This window comes from Ricinus communis, chromosome 2 (assembly GCF_019578655.1).
Source record: "Ricinus communis isolate WT05 ecotype wild-type chromosome 2, ASM1957865v1, whole genome shotgun sequence".
Lineage (NCBI taxonomy): Eukaryota > Viridiplantae > Streptophyta > Magnoliopsida > Malpighiales > Euphorbiaceae > Ricinus > Ricinus communis.
Genome location: NC_063257.1, coordinates 13181862 through 13205827, shown reverse-complemented (window position 1 = coordinate 13205827; position 23966 = coordinate 13181862). Strand labels below are relative to the sequence as shown.

The following is a 23966-nucleotide window of genomic DNA, read 5'->3' as shown; positions in this document are numbered from 1 at the left end:
CAAATGACTAAAAAAGGAGAATAAGAAAACTCCGCTAGAATTGGTGCCTCCTCCTTGAATACCCCATATAATGTCCTTCACGTCTCCACAAGACCAATGCACTAGACAATGAACAATTAAAAAAAACAAACTAGAAGAAAATAAACTAAACATCAATAATAAAATAAGAACAAATAACACTAACACTACTAGAGTTAGGCGATTTAGAGACGAAAAATTAGTGACGGATAGATACCATCGCTATTAGCAACAAAAATAGAGAAGGAAGATAAATGAAAAATAGCAATGACGATGCAACAGATCAGTGATGGAGATTAGCGAAGGACAATATTTTTTGCTAATTCCATCGCTATATTTGGCACCACTGTATAGTGGGACAGCTAACGATGGAATTGGGGACCAATAACGATAAAAATGTTGATCCGTCGCTACTCAAGCGGGGTTATGGTTTTGAGCTCCATTTAGCTATGAATTTATATTCGTTGCTCATCTAAATTCGTTGCTCATCTGTGACTAATTAAATGCATCATTTAACTTATTCCTAGTTTAGTGACAGATTAGTCCGTCGCTAATCCATCGCTAAATTGGAAATAACACTATGATGCAGAGCTTACTTACTTCTCCCCTTCTTCCTCCCCAAATTCAAATCCCTAACTCCCTCCTCCCCTCTCTCTCATTTTTCTCCTTGTCACTCTCCTCTCTCTCTCTCTCTCTCTCTCTCTCCCTTTATCTATCTCTTGCGCACGTGAGCTTTTCGTCAATTTCAGAGAAGAAGAATATATATATATATTGTTTGTGTTTTTGTATATATTTATATTATTTTTATTTTGGATATTTAGTTAAAGGAAAAGGAGGGGAAGAAGAAGAAGGAAAAGAAGATAAAGAAAAAGAACCAGCAGGAGATAAGGGGAGGCTTTTGTGTATTTCTTTTTTAATTTTTTCTTTTTATATTTTGTGTCAATTAATTGTTCATAAATCTAATATTGTAATTAGTTGTATTCAATTTCTAGTTTATTATTATTATAATTTTTATTTTTATTATGATTTATATCTTTTATAATTTTTTAATATATGCATTATATTATATTTACAATTCATTTATTGCCATTAAATTTTACTTTTGCCAAGTTTTTTAATTTATAATAATGGGTCCATAAGTATTCAAATTCTTTTTAATTTATTGATTAGTTTAATTGTCTTAATTTACAATTAATTGTTTATTTTGTATTTTGGTTGCATTTTATATTTTTTTAAATTGTTAGATATATATGAGTTATATTTACACTTAATTTACTTTTATTAAATTTTACTTTGGAAATTTTTTAAATTTATAATCATTGTATGGGCGGCGGTTTCAGGTGTATACTTAAGTGCCTTTAGCGATTACGACACTATAAGACTTCTCAACCTAATCGAAAATACGCTAACTTATCACTAAGACTAGCGCAGATATGGGAGCCGTTACCTGGGTAATCACCAAGACACTTTTACTAATGAGTGGCTTTTCTCATATTCCATAAGAAAGCTTAAGCCACAGAGTCTAGAGAAAGATCCGGAAGCTAACTTTCTTATTTGTGTATATTAATCTTTAAATTTATTGTTTAACAAAATATTCCTCATATACAGCATGCCAAACAACAACAATACACTTATGTCTAGCCCATTTTATTCATATGCCCAGCCTATGTTTAAGTTAATAATCTAACTTACTAACCAATTTTGTACAAGGTCCACCTATTCTAGCCTAATTACATATTATGCTCTTTAGATTCCAGCCTTTAAGCCTATTAGATTACTTGTTATGAGAATGCCCATTTATTATGATCTCAATCCCAACTAAGTACAAACCCTAACTAAATATGCCAAAGCTTACTATTCTAATCGGATTTTAGGGTTTAGGCCAGTTAAAGTAGGTTAGCCTATTAGACTATTAAATTCATGTTGGATCAGTTCTTAGCCCTAAGTCTATGTGGCCCATTTTTTTAATCAATCATATAATAATGTATTGGGTTAACATGCAATAAATAATAAAAAATAATAAATAAAATAAAATAGAAAAGAAAATCCTAGCTATTACAACCCACCTACGACTACGATTACAAAACCAGAAAGGCCTAAAACTGTACAAGGGCCGATAATATATTGAAATATGCCAAAATTTGTAAAAAAATAAATGGTCCAGTATGAAGAACTGATCGACTATGCATGACAAGCCGATGGACTCAGTATAGAGCCAATTGGCTCTATATTGAGCAAATAAGTTTTGGAGTCGAAGGGCAGATTACTATCGATTTTTCTTTGTTCACTAGTTCAATCTCACACTTCAGAATCGATTTTCACATGCATAAGTGTTAAAAATTAATTAGAATGAGATAAAATAGATAAAAATTAACAAAATAAAAAGTTACAAAAGCTAAAAAATATATATCACTAAAAATCTTAAAATCCCATAAACTGATAGAAGATTATCAAAGCAAAGATTCTTGTTTTATTTAGGCTTAATTACTAAATCATATTAACAGAAGACCTAAATGTTAATCCTATAACATGTTTTTAATTAAATCTAATACCCTAATTAGCAAAATATCAGATCTAAAATAACCCTAATTCTTATTATCAGATTCAAAATCCTATTAACGTGCATATTCATGAAAACCTAATCTAATCATATTTATCAAAAATAAAAACCCTAATCATGCTTCTAAAAATAAATAATACAAAAAAAGGGATGAAAGAACCGCTTTTTATGATGGATGCAGATGTATGGTGGAAGAAATCCTCAAGTTGTCACCGTGTATGTTGGATCTGCGAGTCTCAAGCAATGAGGAGGTAGTTGAATTGAAAACTGGGTAGGAATCCTGAGTTGGATTTGGCTTTGAGAAACCTTCTGTGATTTAGAAAATTTTTCCAAAAATGATCTTTCTTAAGTGGCTTATTTCCTAAAATGGTTCTTTCTTCGGTGGTTTGGATCTTCTAATGACTACTACGATCAATAGTGCAATTCTTTCTATTTTTTTTTGATTTTCTCTCTTTTTCTTCTTTCTCAGTATTTCTTTTCTCTTAATCTCACTTATGATCGAATTTTAATTCTTGGCTTCCCCATGAGATCCTAAACACCTCTTTCCATTTATACAGGTAGGATTTCAAAAGAAACCGTAGATAAATGGATAAATCCTAGGAAATATCAATAAATATCCCATTTATATACTTAAACTTCGATAAAACAATGATTATCATCAAGAAAACCTTCTAGAATCTGTATCTAAACGTAAAATTATCTGAAAAAATGACGTCTAGGAGTTTTAAATTTTGCAGTTTAGTCCTTGATTTTGTAAAAATTACCATTTTAACCCTAAAACTTAATTTTTAATGAAAATTAGGTCCAAATTAATTTCAAAAAGCTAATTCCAGTGGGATTAACCTTGATCCCAACCTCTTATTTGCATGTGCTTCACTTTCTGAAATCCGAGAAAGTAGTAACTCTCATAATAAGGTTTTTTATTTTTCCCTCGATATCTGGATTTGAAAAATGGGTGCTAACAGTTGCCCCCAATTTGTCAAAATCTATGAACATGCAAATGCGTAAAATAAATTTAGACAAATCAAGGATATGGAAAAGGATATTTGAGCTATATAAGCCATGCTTCGTAAGCTTTAACTTCGATTGATGATTCAATATGGAGCCACGCCTGCTTAGATTGAGGACTTCGCCTACTTAGGACCTTGCTCCATTTGGGAATTACCAATTTAACTCCATTGGGGATTTGAAGACTTCGCCTGTTTGAATTTGAGGACTTCGCTTGGTTGGGTTTGAGGACTTCGCCTGCTTAAATTGAAGACTTTGCTTGCTTGGATTGAGGACTTTGCCTGCTTTGACTTGGAAACCACGCTCGTTGATTTGGAAGCCATGCCTATCTGATTTAAGGACCACGTCCATTGATTTGGGAACCACGCCTAATGATTTAGGAACCACGTTCAATGATATGGAAACCACGCCCCTCCAATTTAGGAGCCATGTCCATTGATTTGGGAACCACACTTGATGATTTGCACTTGCACAGACTTTTCTCTAGCTTCTTAATTATTTTCTGCTTTGGGATGCAATTATATTATAATTTCTGCTTCGGGTTGTGATTTGACATGTACTTTACTCTGTTGGATAACTATTAATTCTTTAACATTTAACTGATTCTCTATTTTCGAAAAATAGGCTGGTGAGCTTCCATTGATGATCTTCCACTGATTGTGTCCCACTTCGGGAAATAGGCTTGTGAGCCTCCACTTCGGGTTGTATGATGATATTTCACTTTGGAAAGTAAATTGATTTTCTACTTCGAGGAATGCGCTAATCATCTTCTGCTCCAGGATGTAAACTTGTGAGCTTCTGCTTTGGAAAGTAAACTGAGTGTAGATCAACACCTGTCGCAGTGAGATTCTTATTCATCAAACTTTTATTTATTTTCCTGTTAGAGGTTAGTGGTACATATACAAGTGTATAGAGATTACATTAAGTAAAAAGTAATGAGGGCGCATGATTTGCATATTATGGATGACATATAATGTATTTCTAAAATCCTCATTTAGTTTGGATAAAGGCATTTTGGTGCCCATCAACATCAACACTGTGAGAGTTTGATCGCTTGCTCTACATGGCACATGGCATGGAGCCTAATGGGAAAGAGATCGAGACAATGATGCATATCAGAGACCTAAAAGTCACAATGACCACAGGAAGCATGGTTCTAGAGATAACTCAAGCATGCGAGGATTAAATAGTTTTTCCTCAAGGCTATACTGATACTTGTGTAATGATAGTTGGCTTCATGACAATCTCATGCATATAACAACCAAATCTCTTCTTTTTTTTCTTTCTTTTATGCCCTAATTTTTGCCTAAGCTGCCCTTTCAAGTTTTCAACTTAGCAGGCTAATGTCTTAACTTTGCCCAAGCTGCCCTTTCGAGTTTTCAACTTTCCAGACTCTTTCCTAAGCCGCCCTTTGCCGCGTTCAACTTAGCATTTCCTTCATTTTCTCTTTTTTCTTTTTATTTTATTCTTTTTTTGCAAATTTGGTTACTCGAATACTTGCAGTCTCTTTTGTCAAGCTTATCGATGATTCCATTGATTTTCAGGACTTTCCTTGAGACAAGACTTCTTTAAATGTATGATGTCAGGCTCTGACTCTGTCAATTCGTTGTGCATGATGTCAAGATTGATGGAGACTTCAGTATTGCTAATTCTTGGGTTTCTCCTATAAGAGAGTTAAAGAAATTGATCTTGCTTTATTCAGATCTCATAAATTTTGTTTCTTATTCTATTTTATCCTTCTAGTAGTGCACAAGAAATGAAAATTGATGTGCAAGTTAGATAAAAATTCTAATCAAATTTTATACATTTAATCTGGGCACAACGAGTACATTTTCTATTTCACATAATACTACTTTTGTTATCAACTAGTTCTTTCGGATTTTCTATTCGAATATTTTTCTCATATTTTTTATTTTCTTAAATTTTGCCTGACTAGCCTATACAGATCCTCTAGTCAGTAGGATTTGCTTTTCTATTTCTTTCTATTTTTTTTTTCAAAAGATAGTATATGAAACGGTACAGATTGGCTTGTGAACTTATTGCCTCCAAGATTTGAACTCCTTTCAGCATCTTCGAGCATAAAAGAAAAATCATTATTCCAAATCGACATCTAAATCATCTTCAGATGATAGGTCTTTAATCTTTATAGCTTGATATTTTTCTATATACCCTCTAGCTCTAGCATTTTCCACTTCTTCTGCTTGTAAGCTATTAAGCTCGCAAAGGTATTGGAATTCATCATTTGCAGCTTTTCCACCCAAGATGGGAGAACATTTTGGACTATCATTCGAACTTGATCCTTTACAGAAGGCTTGTTTTTTATTAGAACTGCTTTGTTCTTCCATCTAGTCAAGAAGTTAGAAAAAGACTTATTAGGCTTTTGCTTCATCAATTCCAAATCCCTTATAAAGACTTCTAGGTGAGCATTATAGTCATATTGTTGTACAAAAGCATCACAAAGCCTTTTCCAATTAGAATTGATAAGCCTTTTCAACCTTTGGTACCAGTTCATAGCTAGCCCTTCTAATGAAAGTACAAACAGCTTGATGATTTGGGTCTTAGCCAAATGAGTAGTAATCATTATAGTAGCATATTGCTTCAGGTGCACCTTTGGATTTCCAATTCCATTGAACTTCTACATTTCAGGCATATGAAATTTAGGAGGTAACTTGTCCTCTCCAATAAGCATCAGTTCATCGAAATCAAAGGTTGAATCTAAACATTGATCTTTCAGCATATCTTGCATCTTGTTGAGCCCTTTGGTCAGGCTTTGCAAAATCTTGGATTCCATAATGGCTTTTGCAGTAAGAGCCGACTCTTTCTTAGCTTATTCTAGCATGTAGTCATCTAAGTTTCAGAGGTCCTCACCATGTGCTTCCATATCATGAGTAGCAGCAGCATTCTGGATAGTCTGTTTTCCAAAAATCTCAACCAAAGCTTGTTGAAGTTTCTCTCGGATCATAATCCTTAAGTCAGCCATAACTGCAGTCTTGATAACATTAATGTCTTACTTGCGGGCTATCTTTGTTTCAACTTTTAAAGTGCTACTTGGGCTCTTGTTTTGATAGTTAGTGAAATGGGCCCTCTTGATATCCATTCTTGTTTTATCCAAAATAAGGATAATAATCTAAAATGGCTTCAGAACAAAGAGTTAATGTGATGCATGGTGCATGATGCACATGTAATGGACAAAGACAAAAAATAGAAGTTAGCACACACAGTAGTATACAGTTTATCCTCCCAACCTTATTACTCCCGCACACAGTTCATGGTCAGTTTTTCTTCCCTAGAATTTTTGGCTTTGGCTTTTTATTAATAGGGGATAGTAAACCCGTTGTGCATTGCCATAAGCTTTCAAAGTAAATATAAATCAAACAAGATGATGTTTCTCAGTGTAAGCATAAAAGCCTACAGATTTTGGGTCTGGGGCTTAGTTCCACATTTGGGCTAAGGCCTTTCAATATTTGGACTTAAGACACTTATAAAGAAGAACATCTCATATAGCAAGTAACATGATTCATAGGGGAGATTATTACGGTTATTACCATGAGTTGAGTCTTGGGTAAGGATAAAAGGCTCCAAGCAAAAAGTATTCTTCCTTGGCTCATCTCTCCAATCGAGGGTCCATGCAATGAAACAAATACACTCATTACTTATGTGTGATGGTAGCCAGTGTCACTTTTCTAGGATTCAAGTGGAACCAAATATCACTATCCGATCTGTGGGCCCGTGACCGGCAGTAGAGAATGGGTAGGCTTAAGGATACCGAAACCCGTAGCAAGCCTAACTAATCAACAATTCAAATATGCATACATATATACATACTACTCAAGTATTATCAACAATTTATTCGCATGATCACAACATAATTAAATCAATCTATCAGCAAGATCGCTTAATATTTTTCCATAGTTTTAACATACCAAAATAAACTGTTCATGCTTTGGAACCATTACTACGAAGAATCTAGATTTTTAAATAGTTCGAAATGCAAAAAGGAGAAATTAATTACAATAGGCTCGAAGGGGAAGGAAGTCGGGCTATCAAGAGAAAGACAACGGAGAACCTAGCTGTCACTTGAAAAAAAATTAAAATTAAGACTATGAGCCTCGAGAATGAGTTAAATTCATATAATCATAAAATAAATACAGCCATCTCAATAAAATATTTATTTAATCAGAATAAGAAATTATATTATATCAAAACACGTGTCATGCCATGATTCAGAAAAATACAATTTAAACGTTTATGAGATAAGTACCCCAGCAGAACCCTAAACTCCAATTTTATTAGCCATTCGACTCTCTTATTGCAATAAGACTGGCACCGAGAGAACAATACTCGACTAGGGACCTTTCCTCCGTTGATCAAATTCTCATATAGCCTAGAGAGTTGTACTCGACCAGAGCAAATCCCAAAAATATTCTTTTACTACTTGTCTTTGTTTAATACTAGTGCATACACGATCTTTGATGCAACCCATCAGGTGGCATGTTCTACTGCCGCCTCATCCCGAAATTACAATCATAGCATCAATAGGAATTATAATTAGTATAAATCATAAGTAAACATAATTATTCAATAACATATTAAGAATTCAAGTTGAATAGCCTTGAGTATAGTAAACATGAAAATTATGTGTAATAATAATAATAATAATAATAATAATAATAATAAAATAAATATGATAGAAAAAATAATGATAATAATATTAGTAATAATATCGATATTAACGAAAATAAAATTAATAATACTAATGCTAATAATAATAATCATAATAATTTTTAATCAAATAAAATTTCTAATAATAATGCTAATAATGATCATAATAATTATTAATCAATTAACAATGCATTTAATTTAGACATGATATAAAAACGGTTGATTATATGACTTTAACTCACAGTTCTGCGGCGCTCTGCAGTCTGCTCCTATGTCTCAGGTGGAGCTGGCTGGACAGATGGATTATCTATTCACGAAAATAACTCAATTAATGAGATATTCTTAATTTTTACTAGGCCTAGACTTCTAGATTAGACTGCCTAAGAAATTCCAACTCGGAAATTCCACCGAAAATTCGGCAGAACCTCCCAAAACCTGCTAAAAATAGTTCAATATTCAATACATATTTATCAGGAGTTGGATCACCTATAACTGTATTATTTTTCCAACTCCGCAAGACACCACAGATCACATTAATAACAGACAGTCTGTCATTAATATTTATTTTACAACCAACCCATAAAATATTTTCTGGTATCTAATTAATCATTCGCAACAGCAATTATCACAAATCGGATAATGATTAATCACACTAATTAATTCATAATATTTATAATTAAACTATCAATTAATCAAATTAAATTAATTAGTTATTCATAACTAACAATTAATGGGTTATTCATTTCTAAAGGTTTTACAATAATTTTTAAGGTTGAAATAAATTTTACCGAGTTAAAAATCTAAAATTCTGCGCCTCCAGCTGGTGCCACCAACGGTGTCAGATTTCAAATCTGGAAGCGCTTATGTGAAGCTTGAGCCCCGGAAAGTCTGAAAATGCAAATGTTGTTGCTGGAAACTTGCCGGAAGCCACCGAATCGAGGCCAAAAAGTCTCAGCTGCAGCGAGGCTATAACTGCTGCCCGTGGAGGAAAGACGGCGGAGGAGCTTGGCTTGGGGGTTTTCGATGGAGGGGATCTCGTTTCGAGCGTCGGATTTACAAAAAAAGGGAGGCAAATGGTTGTGCTTGCGGTGGCAGTGAGGGAGGAGCTTCCCTTCCTCCAACTCGTCGTTGGCAGCAAAAAGGAAGAAGAAGGAGGCGATGCCACGAGGGAGGGGAAGAAGGAGTTTGCGGCGGCTGGGGGGAGGTGCATGTGGTGAAAATGGAAGGAAGTGGTGGGGAGAGATAGGTGTTAGCGTCGGGGGGAAGAAGGAAGAAGGGGGAGGAACAAAAGTTTTGTTATATATTTTTATTATTTATTTATTTATTTTTATTTTTTTATAAAATTTCTTTCTAGTCCCTCACCTTAACTTATGCTATAAAAGCATTCCCAACTTAAATAGATACACTTACATATACATATATATTTATATACTCTTATATGATAATTAGTCAAAATAATTTAACTTAATAAAATTATAACTTAATTATTTAAATTCACAAATCAATATCATATAATTATTTGAAAATATTAAATTAAATGGTACCCATTTATTCACCGAGAATATTAATTTATCAAATTGCCCTTGACAACTAATAAAATTAAAGAAAATAATTACGGGTATTACACTAAAGAACCACTGGCCGACGCCATCAGGGTTATAGGGACCAATGTGTACAGTGTGTGGAAGTGTAGTGATGCAAGAATACTCTGTTAAATAATAAATTTAAAAACAAACATACACTGGAATCAACTTCTTTTATCCCTAGTGGAGTCACCACTATGGAAGGCGGTTTCGGGCGCTCACCCAAGTGTTTTTAGCGACTACGGCACTGTAAGGCTTTTCAACCTAATCGGGAACACACTAACTAGTTACTAAGACTAGCGCAGAGATGAGAGTCACCACATGGATAATCACTAGGACGCTTTTACTAATGAGTGGCTTTTTTCAGATTCTATAAGGATGTTTAAGCCATAGAGTCCAAAGATGGATCCGGAAGCCAACTTCCTTATTTGTGTTATTAGTCTTTAAATTTATTATTTAACAAAATATTCCCTATAAATGCAAGCATTTTATACACAGGCATGCCAAAACAACACACAATATATTTATATCTAGCCTATTTTATTCAAACTCAACCCATATTTAAGTTATTAATCTAACTTACTAACCAATTATGTACAAGGCCCACCTATTTTAGCTAAATTATATCCTATGCTCTTTGGATTTCAGCCTTTAAGCCTATTGGACTACTTGTTATGAGAAGGCCTATTTATTGTGATCTCAACCCTAACTAAGTTCAAAATCCTAACTAAACATGCCAAAGCCCGCTAGTCTAATCAGATTTTAGGGTTTAGGCCTAGTTAAAGTGGGTTAGTCTATTAGACTATCAAATTCATGGTGGATTAGTTTTCAGCCCTAAGTCTATGTGGCCCATTTTATTAATCAGTCATGTAATCATGTATTGGGTTAACATGCAATAAATAAACAATAAAGAACATAAAGCAAAAAAGAAAATCCTAGCTATTACAATCTTTCTACAACTACGATTACAAAACCAGAAAGGCTTAAAACTGTACCGGGGCCAAGAATACATTAAAATACGCCAAAAATGAAAAAATAAATGGTCCAGCCTAATCAGCTATGCATGACGAGCCGATGGGCTCAGTATAGAGCCAATTGGCTCTATATTGAGCCGATCAGCTTTGGAGTCCAAGGTAGATTCCTCTCGATTTTTCTTTGTCCACTAGTTTAATCTCATACTCCAGAACCAATTTTCACATGCACAGGTGTTAAAAATTAATTAGAATGACATAAAATAAATAAAAATTAACAAAATAAAAGTTACAGAAGCTAAAAAAAAACTAAATCACTAAAAAAACCCTAAAATCCCATAGTTGACAGAAGATTATCAAAGCAAAGAATCATGTTTTATTTAGGCGTAATTACTGAATCATATTAACAAAAGACCTAAATATTAGCCCTATAACATGTTTTTAATTAAATCTGAAACTCTAATTGGAAAAATATAAGATCTAAGAAAATCCTAGATATTATTATCATATTCAAAATCCTATTAACATGCATATTTATGAAAATGTAATTTAATCATATTTATCAAAGATAAAAACTCTAATCATGCTTCTAAGAATAAATAATATAAAAAAATAAAAAGGATGAAGGAACCGCTTTTTATGATAGGTGTAGATTTATAGTGGAGAAACCCTCAAGTTGTCACCGTGTATGTTGGATCTGCGAGTCTTAGGCGATGAGGAGGCAATTGAATCAAAAACTGGGTAGGAATCCAGAGTTGGATCTAGCTTTGAGAAACCTTCTGTAATTTAGAAAAAGTTTCCACAAATGATATTACTTAAGTGGCTTATTTCCTAAAATGGTTCTTTATTGAGTGGCTTGGATCTTCTAATGACTACTACGATCGACAGTGCAATTCTTTTTGTTTCTTCTAATTTTCTCTCTTTTCTTCTTTTTTAGTGTTCCTTTTCTCTTAATCTCACTTATGATCAAATTTCAATTCTTGCCTCCCCCCATGAAACCCTAAACACCTCTTTCTATTTAATAGAGGTAGGGTTTCAAAGGAACCCTAGAGAAAAAGATAAATCTTAGGGAATATTGATAAATATCACATTTATGTATTTAAAATTTGAGTAATTATCGATACAATAGTGATTATCATCAAGGAAACCTTCTAGAATCTGTATCTAGACATAAAATTGTCCCAAAAAACCACATCTAGGAGTCAAAATCCAATCAGTTCTATAAAGAACTGGTTAGCTTTATCATAGAGCCTATTGGCACTATATAGAGCCGTTTTGCTCTATAGAAGAAGTTTTGAATTTTGCAGTTTAGTCTCTGATTTTGTAAAAATTATCATTTTGACCCTCAAACTTAATTTTTTCTAATAATTATGTCCAAATTGATTTCAGAAAACTAATTCCAGCTAGATTAACTTCAACCCCAGCCTCGGATTAGCCTGTCCTTCACTTCCGAGGGTCCGAGAAAGTAGTAACTCTCATCATAGAGTTTTTCATTTTTCCTTCGATAGCTGAATCTGGAAAAGAGGTGCTGACACATTATTTTAATTATTTAAATTTATTGATTATTTTAATTGTCTTAATCTATAATTATTGTTTTATGTTTTATTTTTGTTACATTTTATATTTTCTGTATTTTTTAATATAAATATGTTATATTTAGGGATCAGATTAAGTGAATTTAATTAATATTTGTTTGTTTTAATATATATATATATGTGTGTTATCATTATATAGAGTTAAGATTAGATAATTTAATTAATATTTCTATGTTTTATAGTTATTAATAAATTTAATTTGATAAAATTTATGTATGTTAAATTATATTGTCTATATAATATGTACGGTCAGGTAAAAGTAAGTAGTTTGGTGGCCCGACTCGATATTTCTATTAGAAGCATGTTTTATGTAGGAATAGTGACCCGTTTTTACAGAAGTTTAGGTCAACTATTAGGGAAAATGCTCTCGTAATTATGGTAGCATTTTATTTAGTTTTCATAATTGTAAAAAAAACTAGCGTAGTTTTGTAATATATATACTCTCTAGATAATTAATTAAATTAAAATCTAATTTTAATAAAAATACATCCTAACAATTTTTTTAATTAGGATTTAGAAATTAATAAAACTTTTATTATAGATAAAAATATATAAAATTCGATAATTAAACTTAAAATCTCAATCTATGAATTAAATTATATGGACTTATTAAAATTTAGTAATTAAGTAGCAAAATTTGTGGATGGCTAGAATTCAACCGATGATAGTGGCGGTGGGCGATCATGAGGCAAACTACTGGCAGTACTAGCTCGTCGTAGATCGAGGTGACGATAGCCACCTTCGCCACCCGGTACAATGGCATCACTTTCACCATCTATTGTGTCACCATCGGCTTCTTTGGCGCTAACTTCCAGGGCTACTCGACTACCCCATACTGTGCCAAATCAGCTGCTCCGACTGCTACTCCACCACCCCCACAGCTTCTAGATACATCGGCTACTACTTCATCGCGTGGTACAGTTGATGGGAGTCTAATGATTGAGGCTGCCAGCGTGATTAGACCACCATTACCTGCCATCAGTAGGACAATTGAATATGGGCCACGCCTCCTTAAGATTGATCCAGAGGTACTTTTGTGTTATATCAACATAGGATTTTAGTTCTGTAATTTACTTATCGTGATACTTTAATTTATTAAATTTCTTAAATTTTGGTGCAGTGGCCAGTTCATCTAGTCATATTATACTTCATCCACCATGACCCATAGTTTTCTTTTACATTTATATCTAAATGGGCATATGATTGGAAGAGCGTGTTAGGTGACGTTGTTGCCTTCTACTTGGATGAGTTCATGATAAATTATTTATTGTTAACTGTATTAATTCTTATGTATATAAATTATTGAATTAACTTTCTTTTTTCATTTTTTTGAAAATTGCAAAAGGTCTGGCATTGGGATCCTTAACTCGATACCATGGTGTATCAGAGGTAATACGCATAAGCTAGCACCCGGTAAGGTAAAAGACTGTGCAAATGGAGGGCTAAGTGTCATAGACTGGATAGGGTCCGAGAGGAGGTGCAGAAAAGCTGGATGGCTTACTGCTCCTCTAAGTAGTTTCAAAGGAAGCATGTTGCTGCCTTTAGAAATTGGCGCAACGAGAATGAGGCAAGGGATCAGAACCGTCGCTCCATACTAGGGGTTCGATATCTGTGGTTGTGCAAGCCAGGAGGATGGTACTAATCCAACTTATTAATTTCACAATTATCAAGTTAAATTAAATTATATAGACTTATTTAGCATTTTAAGTGTTATAATTGCTTCTTTTCAAATGTATCATCAGACATGTGAGTTAGGCCGAAGCTGGCCCTGTTGAGTTATTCGAGGCCATGCGCACGCAACAAACACTAGATGGCGGCCATCCATACATCGACCGATGCTCTCAGGATGTCGTTGTAAGACTAAAACGATAACTCCAATTTATATGTGTATAATGTTTTCTAAAATTATATTTTATAATATTTAAATTTTTTATTTTCAAGGTGAGTACCATGAGTTGGTAGAAGCTACTTCTCAGTCTGCTGAGAAATCCATAGAGCCAACACAATCGGACACTATAGAGTTATTCCTCCAAGTGGCAAGCGGTGAGAAGAAGTGCTGCGTCTATGGCATGGGTGCTAAGGCACCTTCTTTCTTCAGCCATGGTTGTCCTGCAGCTCTACTGCTAGGTCCTAAACGATAGACATCCCAGGTCCTTTAGAGACGCTCGTCATCGAGATTGTGCAACAATATGTGCGGTTTATGTTAGAGGACGACATACTTGTCTGCCACTTGGAGCAGGAGGAGGTTTCTTTTGGTATCCGTACAGAGATCTGACACCTTATCCAAAATGTCCTCACGGTATTTCTAACACCCAAAACATCCTCCTCTGCCCTAGCCCAGTACTAGCAGTAGCAAGATGCCAAGATCAGCCGGTCACCGACCCATAAATTAGATTTTCTTTATTCTTTATTTATTTTTCTACTGTACACTACAATAAATATTTTTTTAATTTATAATACAATTTTGTATATATTGCTTATATATATGTCAGTCAAATCTGATTAACTAGTTATTAATAATTTAATATTTTAAAATTATTAACACAAATATAAAATAAAAAATAAAAATAAAATTGTAAAAGAGGAATGTTCTTATAAAAGAGAGGAGGAACGATGATGCATCATTTGGAGGAGAATGGAAGAGAATAAGAAAGAGAAAGAAAAGAAAAAGAGAAGAAAGTAAAGGCAAAAAGAAATTAAAAAGAGGAGGAATGATGATGCACTTGTTCTTCTAAAACAAATGTTCTTATTTTTTTAATTTAGAAACAGAAAATACAAAAAATCCATGCACATATATGTAAGTACCTAGTATGTCACAGGCATGACGTATGTCACAACAACGACAAAGACTTTTCTAGCCAAGCGTCATGATTCGCGACTTACGTCATACGTGTGACACAGACTCGACAATAAGCCAAATATAATGTCGTGCAGGTGTGGTAGGCGTCATGACCATGATAGAGACTTCTCAGTTGGTGTATGTCACGACTTATGACACACGTCATAGGCGTGACTCGCCAGTTATGCAAAATATATTCTCTTTTTTAGCTTAAAGCATATATTCGTGACCTAATACTCTAAATGTAATATGAATGAGTGAAAATTCCATTTTTAAAGCAAAAATTTTAGAGAAAAACAAATGTACCAAATTGAATTTTCATTCCAAAGTTGAGCTTTCAATGCATGAACATGTTGCTTTTCTCTCATTCTTCACCAAGTGCTCCTCTTCTATTCCTAAGCTCCTTAAAAGAAATTGAAAATGCAATGCATGAGTTACAAACTAAAAAGATGAAAGACTATCAAAATAAACAAATTTGGGTTGCCTCCCAGGAGTGCTAATTTAAAGTCGTTAGCTTGACTCTACTCCCTCTATCATTCATGAAGTGACACCATCAAGGTGAATAATGAACCCTTATGGAATTGTTTCTCCCGTGTAATACGGTTTAAGGCATTATCCATTAACTTTGAATGTCTTCTTATCTTTGCCTTCAATGTGAACCGCTTCATAAAGGTAAAGTTTCACTACCTTGAAAGGACTTAATCACCGCGACTTTAATTTTTTTAGAAAATAACTTGAGAAGAGGGTTGAATAACAACACTAGTTGTCCTTCAATAAGCTTTCACTTGACAATGTTCTTGTTCTGCCAAAGCTTTGTCTTCACATTGTAAATCCTTGCAATTTCAAAAGCTTGTAGGCGTAATTCTTCAAGTTCACAGCTTTGTCTTCACGTTGTAAATCCTTGCAATTTCAAAAGCTTGTAAGCGTATTTCTTTAAGTTCACTTAGTTGAAGTTTGAGTCTTTCTCCAATTGACTTTAAGTCAAAATCTAGAGCCTTGATTGCCCAATAGGCTTTATGCTTAAGCTTCATAGGAAGATGGCAAGCTTTTCCAAACACCAATTAATATGGATACATACCAATTGGAGTCTTGAAAGTTGTCCTATATGTCAAAAGTGCATAATCGATTTTCAATAACCAATCCTTTTTAGATTTTTTACTTTTCTCCAATATTTGCTTCAACTCCCTATTAAAAATCTCAACTTGTCCACTTGTTTGGGAATGATATGGTGTATCAACCTTGTGGGTGACTCCATATTTCTTCAATAAAGCATTGAATTGACGGTTATAAAAGTGGGAATGAACGGGTTTCAAAGCCCTTCAAAATAAATTACTGATTTTCCTAAACTAACTTGTAGAAATAGTGAAACCAGGTCGAATCCAAAGGGAACCAATGTGGATAGTTTCTCAAAGTTAGATAAAAAATGGGAGGATTTTGAATGTTTGAATCAAAATTATAAATAAACAGAAAATAATGAAGGCTGAATATTAAAGTAAACAAAAATCAATCTTAACAAATTTCCAATTCAAGAGTACTAATTCCATCCAATTGTAATCATGATCATAGGCTAAAATATCAATTTTTATATTCAAGTACTTAGTCTACTTATTCGGAACAGTCGCAACAAGTTAAATTCTCCTAATATAATTGACTCAAACCCAACATCCAAATCAAAACTTACCATTAGTCAACTAGGCACGATAACGTTCCATATCAACTCAATGATAGCATTAAGAATAATGAGAATGACTAAATCAACAATAATTAATTGAGATAGCTGCAATTGAATTAACCTTGTTCCTTTATTTCCCTAGAGCCTATCATGCAAGCTATGTAATTCGAAAAGGCCGCAATCACACACACATGAGCCAGCTCCTTGCTACTTGTATCAATCGTTCATGACAATTATGGATCACAAACTCAAAGTTTAGCAATAGAAAAATCAATATCAAAGTTGAGTCGTCAGTTTAATCAATATCAAAAATTCATAAATAATAAAAATAAGAAATAAAGAATACTTGAATTAAAGAAGAATTCTATTAAGCACAAAGCCTCACAAAATCACAATTGAAATTTATTCGTTCTTGAATTAGAAACTGAAAACTTAGCCACACATGGTAGAGTAAAAATTCACAAGAAAAGAATGTAGAGAATAAAAGAAGAAAAATAATAAATAATCAAAGCACTCTCAACCGTCCCTTACTTGGTAGAACTAGCCTCCTTATATAGAAAGTCAAACCTAAACCCTAATAAGATAATCCTTATAAAAAAGAAATAAACTTCCTATATGATCTTATCCCTATAAGGAAGGATAAGATAAAGGGTAATCTAAATAAATTAAAATCCTAAATAACATGGGGGTAAGTTCTCTTTATCCAGCATTTCCAAAAATAAAAGAAATTATATAAAAGTGGGTCCACTACGAATTTATCTTGAAAATTTGAAATTCTCTTCTACAGATTCCAACAGCTCACGGATTTTAAGGCGTGCGTGGTCACGCCTTATTGAAAATTATCTTCTGCCCAAATTTTTGCTCTTCCTCTAAAAGACTTGATTTCTGACAAGTGATGCCTTGAAACATGTCTTTAGGTTGAATTCTACTCAATCCTTAATATTTCACCACCTATGTCAGAATAAACATAATTCCCACAATTAAGTATATTATTCAATCAAAATGTAAGAAAATTAAACACAATAAGTATAACTATTTATGATCTATCAGAGAACCATCATCACTAATTATTGCTTTAGGCAATCCAAACCTTATGATAATGTTCTTCTTGATGAATTTAGTCACCATTTTATCATCGTTTCTTGAGGTAGCAACCACCTCCACCCGTTTAGAAGCATATTCAACTATTAATATGTATTGCTTTCCAAAAGAAGATGGGATTAGCATAAAATCGATTCCCCAAATAATAAATTGTTAAATGATATTTTTCTCTCAAGTTTTGGGCGTCTTTAAGTGCCAAAAGTCATCCCCAAACCCCTAAAATTGCCTTCTTTATATAGGCAACAAGTCCGCATACAAATATGAAATAAAAGCACAAAATTTGCTAAAATTTGGAGTCTATGGGTCATGACTTGACATAAAGGTAGGGAGGGTGGAGTGTTATGGGCGTGACTCGTGTGTTTTGGTCTTCTTTTGATAAATTACAATTACACCCCTATACTCCTATCCTTGTTTCCAATTGAATATAAGTTCTTCCAAATCACTCCAAATTCACCTAAAATTATACAAATAAACTCAATTGTATAAATCCACTCAGTTACACATAGAATTAGAATAATTTAACTCTAAAATAACTATAAATACTATGCATAAATTAGACTCATCATCTCATCTTGAGAATAATTCAATGGAACCTAAGCTAACTAATTTTTTTCTCTTCGAAAACACATTTAGTTATTTACCTATCCAATTAATTTCTTAATTTATCATTGCAATTTGCACTTGTTGAAGTTAGCATTTCTTTAAAGTTGAATTCTAGTATAGGAATCCTTCTAGAAATGGAAATATAGCAAATTGGATTCACAAAATTTCATCTATTTCTTCCACAACAAATGGAAGCAACACTTACAAAAAGAAAAAAGAAATGAAAAGAAAAAGGAAAATCAATCTGGTCAAACAAAACATAAGGAGCATCAATTCTATGTTTATCGTAATCTTTCCTAATTAAAATAGGCAAACGTAATCTTAATATTCTAACTAACAAATATGTGAATGAGTAATGTTAAATTAATGAATATATCTTGCCCAACATATTGAGCTTTACAAAAAGGATACTCTAAAGCAAACTGTAATGTTTTAAATAGACATGAATTGCAACAGATGCAAAAACTAAAAAAATTAGAGATTCGGTCAAAAATCAAGTGGAAGAAAAAAAATATTCATGGAAAAGCTACAAACTTGCAAAACATATAAGCATAATAAAAAATAAAAATTGTGATTATTAATAACATTAATTGATGTTAATTAATTACTTTAAATAATTTAATTAAATAATAAAATATTAATTGTTTTATAAGCTTTAAAGCCCAAGGCTCAAGTAATAATCTTTTAACTTTAAATATTGTTATATTTAAAATCAAACTAAAGGATATATGAAGATGAATATAGATTTCCCTCTAAAATTATTCCTGCATCCAAACTTGTTTAATTTGGTGGAATATTTAATTTAAGAGTGTCAAAATGGGTCATGATACATGAACTCGATTCGCTTAATACGTAAATTTAGCGTCTCAAGGTTGAACTTTAGCAGGTTCATTTCGAAAACGGATTGACCCCTTTATAAAACAGCTTGAAGCGTATCATATAGCAGGTTGAGCACGTGAGCTCGTTATAACTCATTTAGTTATTATTTAAATAAGCATATTATATATGTCATGTAGTGTTACATATGCTATAACACATAACTAATTAACTTAGTTACTATTTAAATAAATGTATTATATGTGTCAATGTCATGTTATACATATGAGTTGTGTTACATGCATTATTGCACAACTAATTAAATAAATGTGTTACACATATTATATTCATATAACTCATTAAATCGTGTTAGAATTGAGATATATTGACATGATTAATAAATGAGTTTTGTTCGTGTTACCCTAATCGTGTTACATGAGTAGGTCGACACAACATGAACACATCACAAATATGACCCATCAATCCATTTTGACACCCCATTATTCATTTTAACATATATGTATAATTATTCCTGCTTAGTTCATGTATCATTTACACTACACCGACTTGTTTGCTTAAGATTACTAGCTTAATGATAAAGTAAATCATTTTATCTTATAGTTGCACAAACCTAAATTAGATACCAACTATTAAACTAGTACTTCTCACTTTTGATTCTTTAACCATTATTATAACTTAATACTACTATCCAAGTAAATTCTAATTGATGTCATATCTTAATTCAATTAGAAATAATATGCACATGAATCTTTATTTATTTAAGTATGATACATCATTTATAAGAACATTTTTTTTTATAAAAAGTCTAACGGACCATGAACTATCACAACATAGAGAAATCATCCTCTTACCCTCGTCATAAAGGCAAAAACTCATTCAGAACATATAAATTTAACATTTTACCACTTGCATTTAAAACCAATCATAACCATATGTACTTTTGATGTCTCTTAAGCACCTTTTTGAGATAGGTGAATGAATTTGCTAAATTATCATATTGGAAAGCAATTCTTTTGCTATTTTAACATCCCTCTCTACGTATGATATCACAAATCAAAGGGAAATCTACGTCAATATATTTCTGTCCTTCTGATGAGCCCTTGGTTCAACTTCATATGGAATATGGCACCATTAATTATCATTGTAATAGATAGTCACAGGAAACTCAATAGTAGAAACCAAGTTCTTGAATAATTTTTCAACTTCACTTGCTGCTACTTGCTCATAAACCTTTAAAAAGAAAGTACCCAGAGAAACCCATTAGTCTTTTCTCTTTTTCTAGCTTTTGTTGTGTATTAGGTTGTACGAAAACAGAATTAGAAAATGATACGACATGATACAATATAGGGATATGAATTTTTTTAAGAATTAGAAAACAAAATGCTAAGAAAATGCTAAATAACATATATTATATATATGTACATATATTTATAGATTTATTTGATTATACACACTGCTATTCCTTGGAACCAAGAAGGGGTGGTTAAATTGGTGACTTTAAATTGCAGAATTAGATGAGATATGCAAGCTCAAGAATCCCAAAACTAAAACAAGAAAATAAGATAAGAGTAAAGATCAAAAAAATTGAAATAAGGGGTTTATAGTGGTTCCGAAATAATTCTCCCTACATTCACTCCTCAAGATCACATTTGAGTATTCCACTATAATCAATTTTGATTATAAACCTTAGGTTTTAAGAAGCTCACCCAACAACTTAGTATTTTAACAAGCTAATACTAGACCTTTTCTCTTAGTGTATCAATCTCTCACTAAGTCCCCTAACTCTTGAGTTTTCAATAGAAACTCAACAATCAATTCCTTGTGTTTTTAAGATCTAGGTTCATACAACAACCCTTTTTAGTATGGTTGAATAAAGGAATTCAACTTAGAACACTATACAAAGAAAGAATTAAGTATAGTGATAACGCAATAATATATGCATTTTATATGCTATATATATGTGTTGTTCTTCATGTTATCTTATTTAATCTTTTAGAGCTATTATTCGTTGTTTTCGATATTTCTCTCCTCGGGTTTATTTTGTTCTACTTTTATAGGAATTGGCTCGAGTTGCTAGGCGTTGGCGAGGATGTTTGTAGAGTCGTTCATGGTCAAGCATGATGTCAAAGAGATACTCATGCCTAGGAGGATTTTATATCATGAAACGAGCAAGGGAAGCTATCCCGCGGCCACTTTGCGACTTGGCTTTCAAGGCTAACGATAAAGCAAAGAAACAGTCCACTCCGCCCCCTGCTCGCAGCCTACAACGCCACGCTGCAGCCTACCCATGGCTGGATCTGCAAAACTACGTTTTGGACACTTGTCTAGTCGAATTTTTAGGGTAAAACCCTAGCCAAACTCTTGGATATCTTATGATATAAATAGATTGTAAAAAGAACCTGAAGAAGAGAGGCCCCTTCCTTTTTTTTCTCTTTAGTTTTGTTTTCCTTCTCTATTTTATGTTACTTTTCTTTGTGCTTTGAAGATTTATCAAAGACCTCATCATTCATTTATCAATCAAATTATTTTTCTTTTCCTTTTTAAGTTGTTATTAATTATGTTTTCTTTTATAATCTATTTTGTTTATTTAACTATCATGAGTGAGTAGTTTTCTAATTTAGAGTTAAGTGAACCCTAGCCATGATTGATGTATGATTTGTTCCTTTAATTTCCCAAATTAATTATCTAATTGCTCTTGCTTAATTGATTATGCATATTCCAATACTAGATTAGGGGTAATTAGTATTGTTATGATTCCATTGTCTTTATCACATGGGAGTTGGGTTTTGACGGATTTGAATATTTCAATTAAGGATATGAAATTCTCCACTCGAGTAGGTAGAATGGATTGTTAGGAAGTCAGGGTATTGAGTTTAATGTCTTTAATTTACATGATTCCACAGGAGTATGTTTTGATTGCATATTAGGGAAGCCATTTATACTCGGGAGAGATCTATGGTATTTTATAGGGTTTACCTTTCCTTATGAATATTTATTTAATTAGTTTGGAGTAAGAACTTATCTTTGCGTAAATTGTGCTAGTGGGGATACTTAACTCTAGGTCCTTTTTATCCTATAATTTATTCTCATTATTATTATTTGCATTATAGATTAATTCATCCTCAATCGTTGATTTGGTTACTTACTTAGAATTAATTAAAGTCAAGATTAGCTAGTTTTTACTACTTCAGTCTTTAGGGATTCGACCCTTGCTTGCCCGACTACATAGTTAGAAGGTTTAATTAGGTTATTTTTTATAGGCACGCGACACCCTTGTCATTCTCTCGTTTGACTCCAAGACCAAATCTGTAACACCCGGAATTTTTTTTTATATATTTAATAGTGAGTTTTTATTTAAGTTAATTTTAGCTTTATTTTTATTCAAGTAAACTATTTGAGAAATGATTATATTTTGGTTATTCAAATTTTCCCAAATGCATATTTATATAAATAAAATTATATATTGGAAAATTATGATAGAAATTGTAAGGGATGTTTTTATAAAAGAATTATGAGAAAATTGGTATTATAATTGATTAGTAGTATTAAATTTTGAGTTGGAAATTGATTATTTAATTTAATTGTGTATAGGATTTAATTGGAGGATTATTTTGGAATAAGGATTAAAAGTATAATTTTATTTTTGTGAGGGTTTAATGGAAATTTATGAGTTTGGTATTTTCGTAAATAAATATGGTGGGGGTATTTTTGTAATTGTGTATTTTCAATAATTCGGATTTGGCCCAAATTAAATAGTTAGGGGCTTAATTGAAAGGCTAAAAAGAAGTTCGGGGGTCAAATTGGAATTCGCAGGGATGAAATTGTAAGTAATTAAGAAAGTTGAGGGACCAAATTGCAATAAGAAAAAGTTCAGGGGTCAAATGTCGATATTGAAGGGAAAGAAATCGGGAAGAAGAAGGGAGGAAGAGAGATGTCGAGGGAGAGAGAGGAGCGCTGGAGGAAGGAGTCATGGCCGGGGCCGTCTGTCTGGGCGCGGCTCACTGCAGGCGTCAGTGGCCAGCAGCGTGCACCAGGGCGACGGCAGCTCACGTGAGGAGGAAGATGGCCGAAGCTTCCTTGCCGCCGCAAGGCCGTACGGTGGTCGCCGATCTGGTGCCGATCGACTCCTCCCACGGCTTTGTTTTGCCATGACGGCGGTGTCGACAGGTGTGGCCGGAAGCGGAAGATCCGGTGAAGAGAGAAAATGGTGGCAATCGGGCGTTTTTGGGCTTTTCCCGTGAGCTCCCGTGGAGGATGGATGATCGGAGGATGTATCCCGACTCTCCTCATCTCAAGCTTCGCGATGGCACCGCCCGTGGCGATTGGGCTTCGTTTGCAAATCGACGGTCGAGATCGTCCAGAAATTTCTCCGGATGATCGGTGTCGATCGGAAAATCGAAAGCCGGAGATCGCCACGATCGCTGTGAGTCCGATGGTGTGTTCGGATCGTCGATCGGACTCCGGCCATGGTTGGAGTAGTCGGTACCGAGGCGCCCCTCTCGAATTATCTTTGGCCC

At 33.3% G+C, this 23966-nt stretch overlaps 2 long non-coding RNA genes across 2 annotated transcripts; one reads left to right on the top strand and one right to left on the bottom strand.

The window, feature by feature from the left end:
* Window positions 1-7802: 7802 nt before the first annotated feature.
* On the bottom strand, window positions 7803-10013 carry LOC112535575. Its single transcript, XR_003079673.2, has 3 exons — window positions 9037-10013; window positions 8491-8555; window positions 7803-8085 (listed from the first exon to the last, which is right to left on the bottom strand). It is a non-coding gene; the product is annotated as an uncharacterized LOC112535575 (long non-coding RNA).
* A 3034-nt stretch (window positions 10014-13047) lies between these two features.
* LOC125369214 lies at window positions 13048-15446 on the top strand. Its single transcript, XR_007214854.1, has 5 exons — window positions 13048-13425; window positions 13518-13617; window positions 13743-14032; window positions 14140-14251; window positions 14339-15446. It is a non-coding gene; the product is annotated as an uncharacterized LOC125369214 (long non-coding RNA).
* Window positions 15447-23966: the final 8520 nt, after the last annotated feature.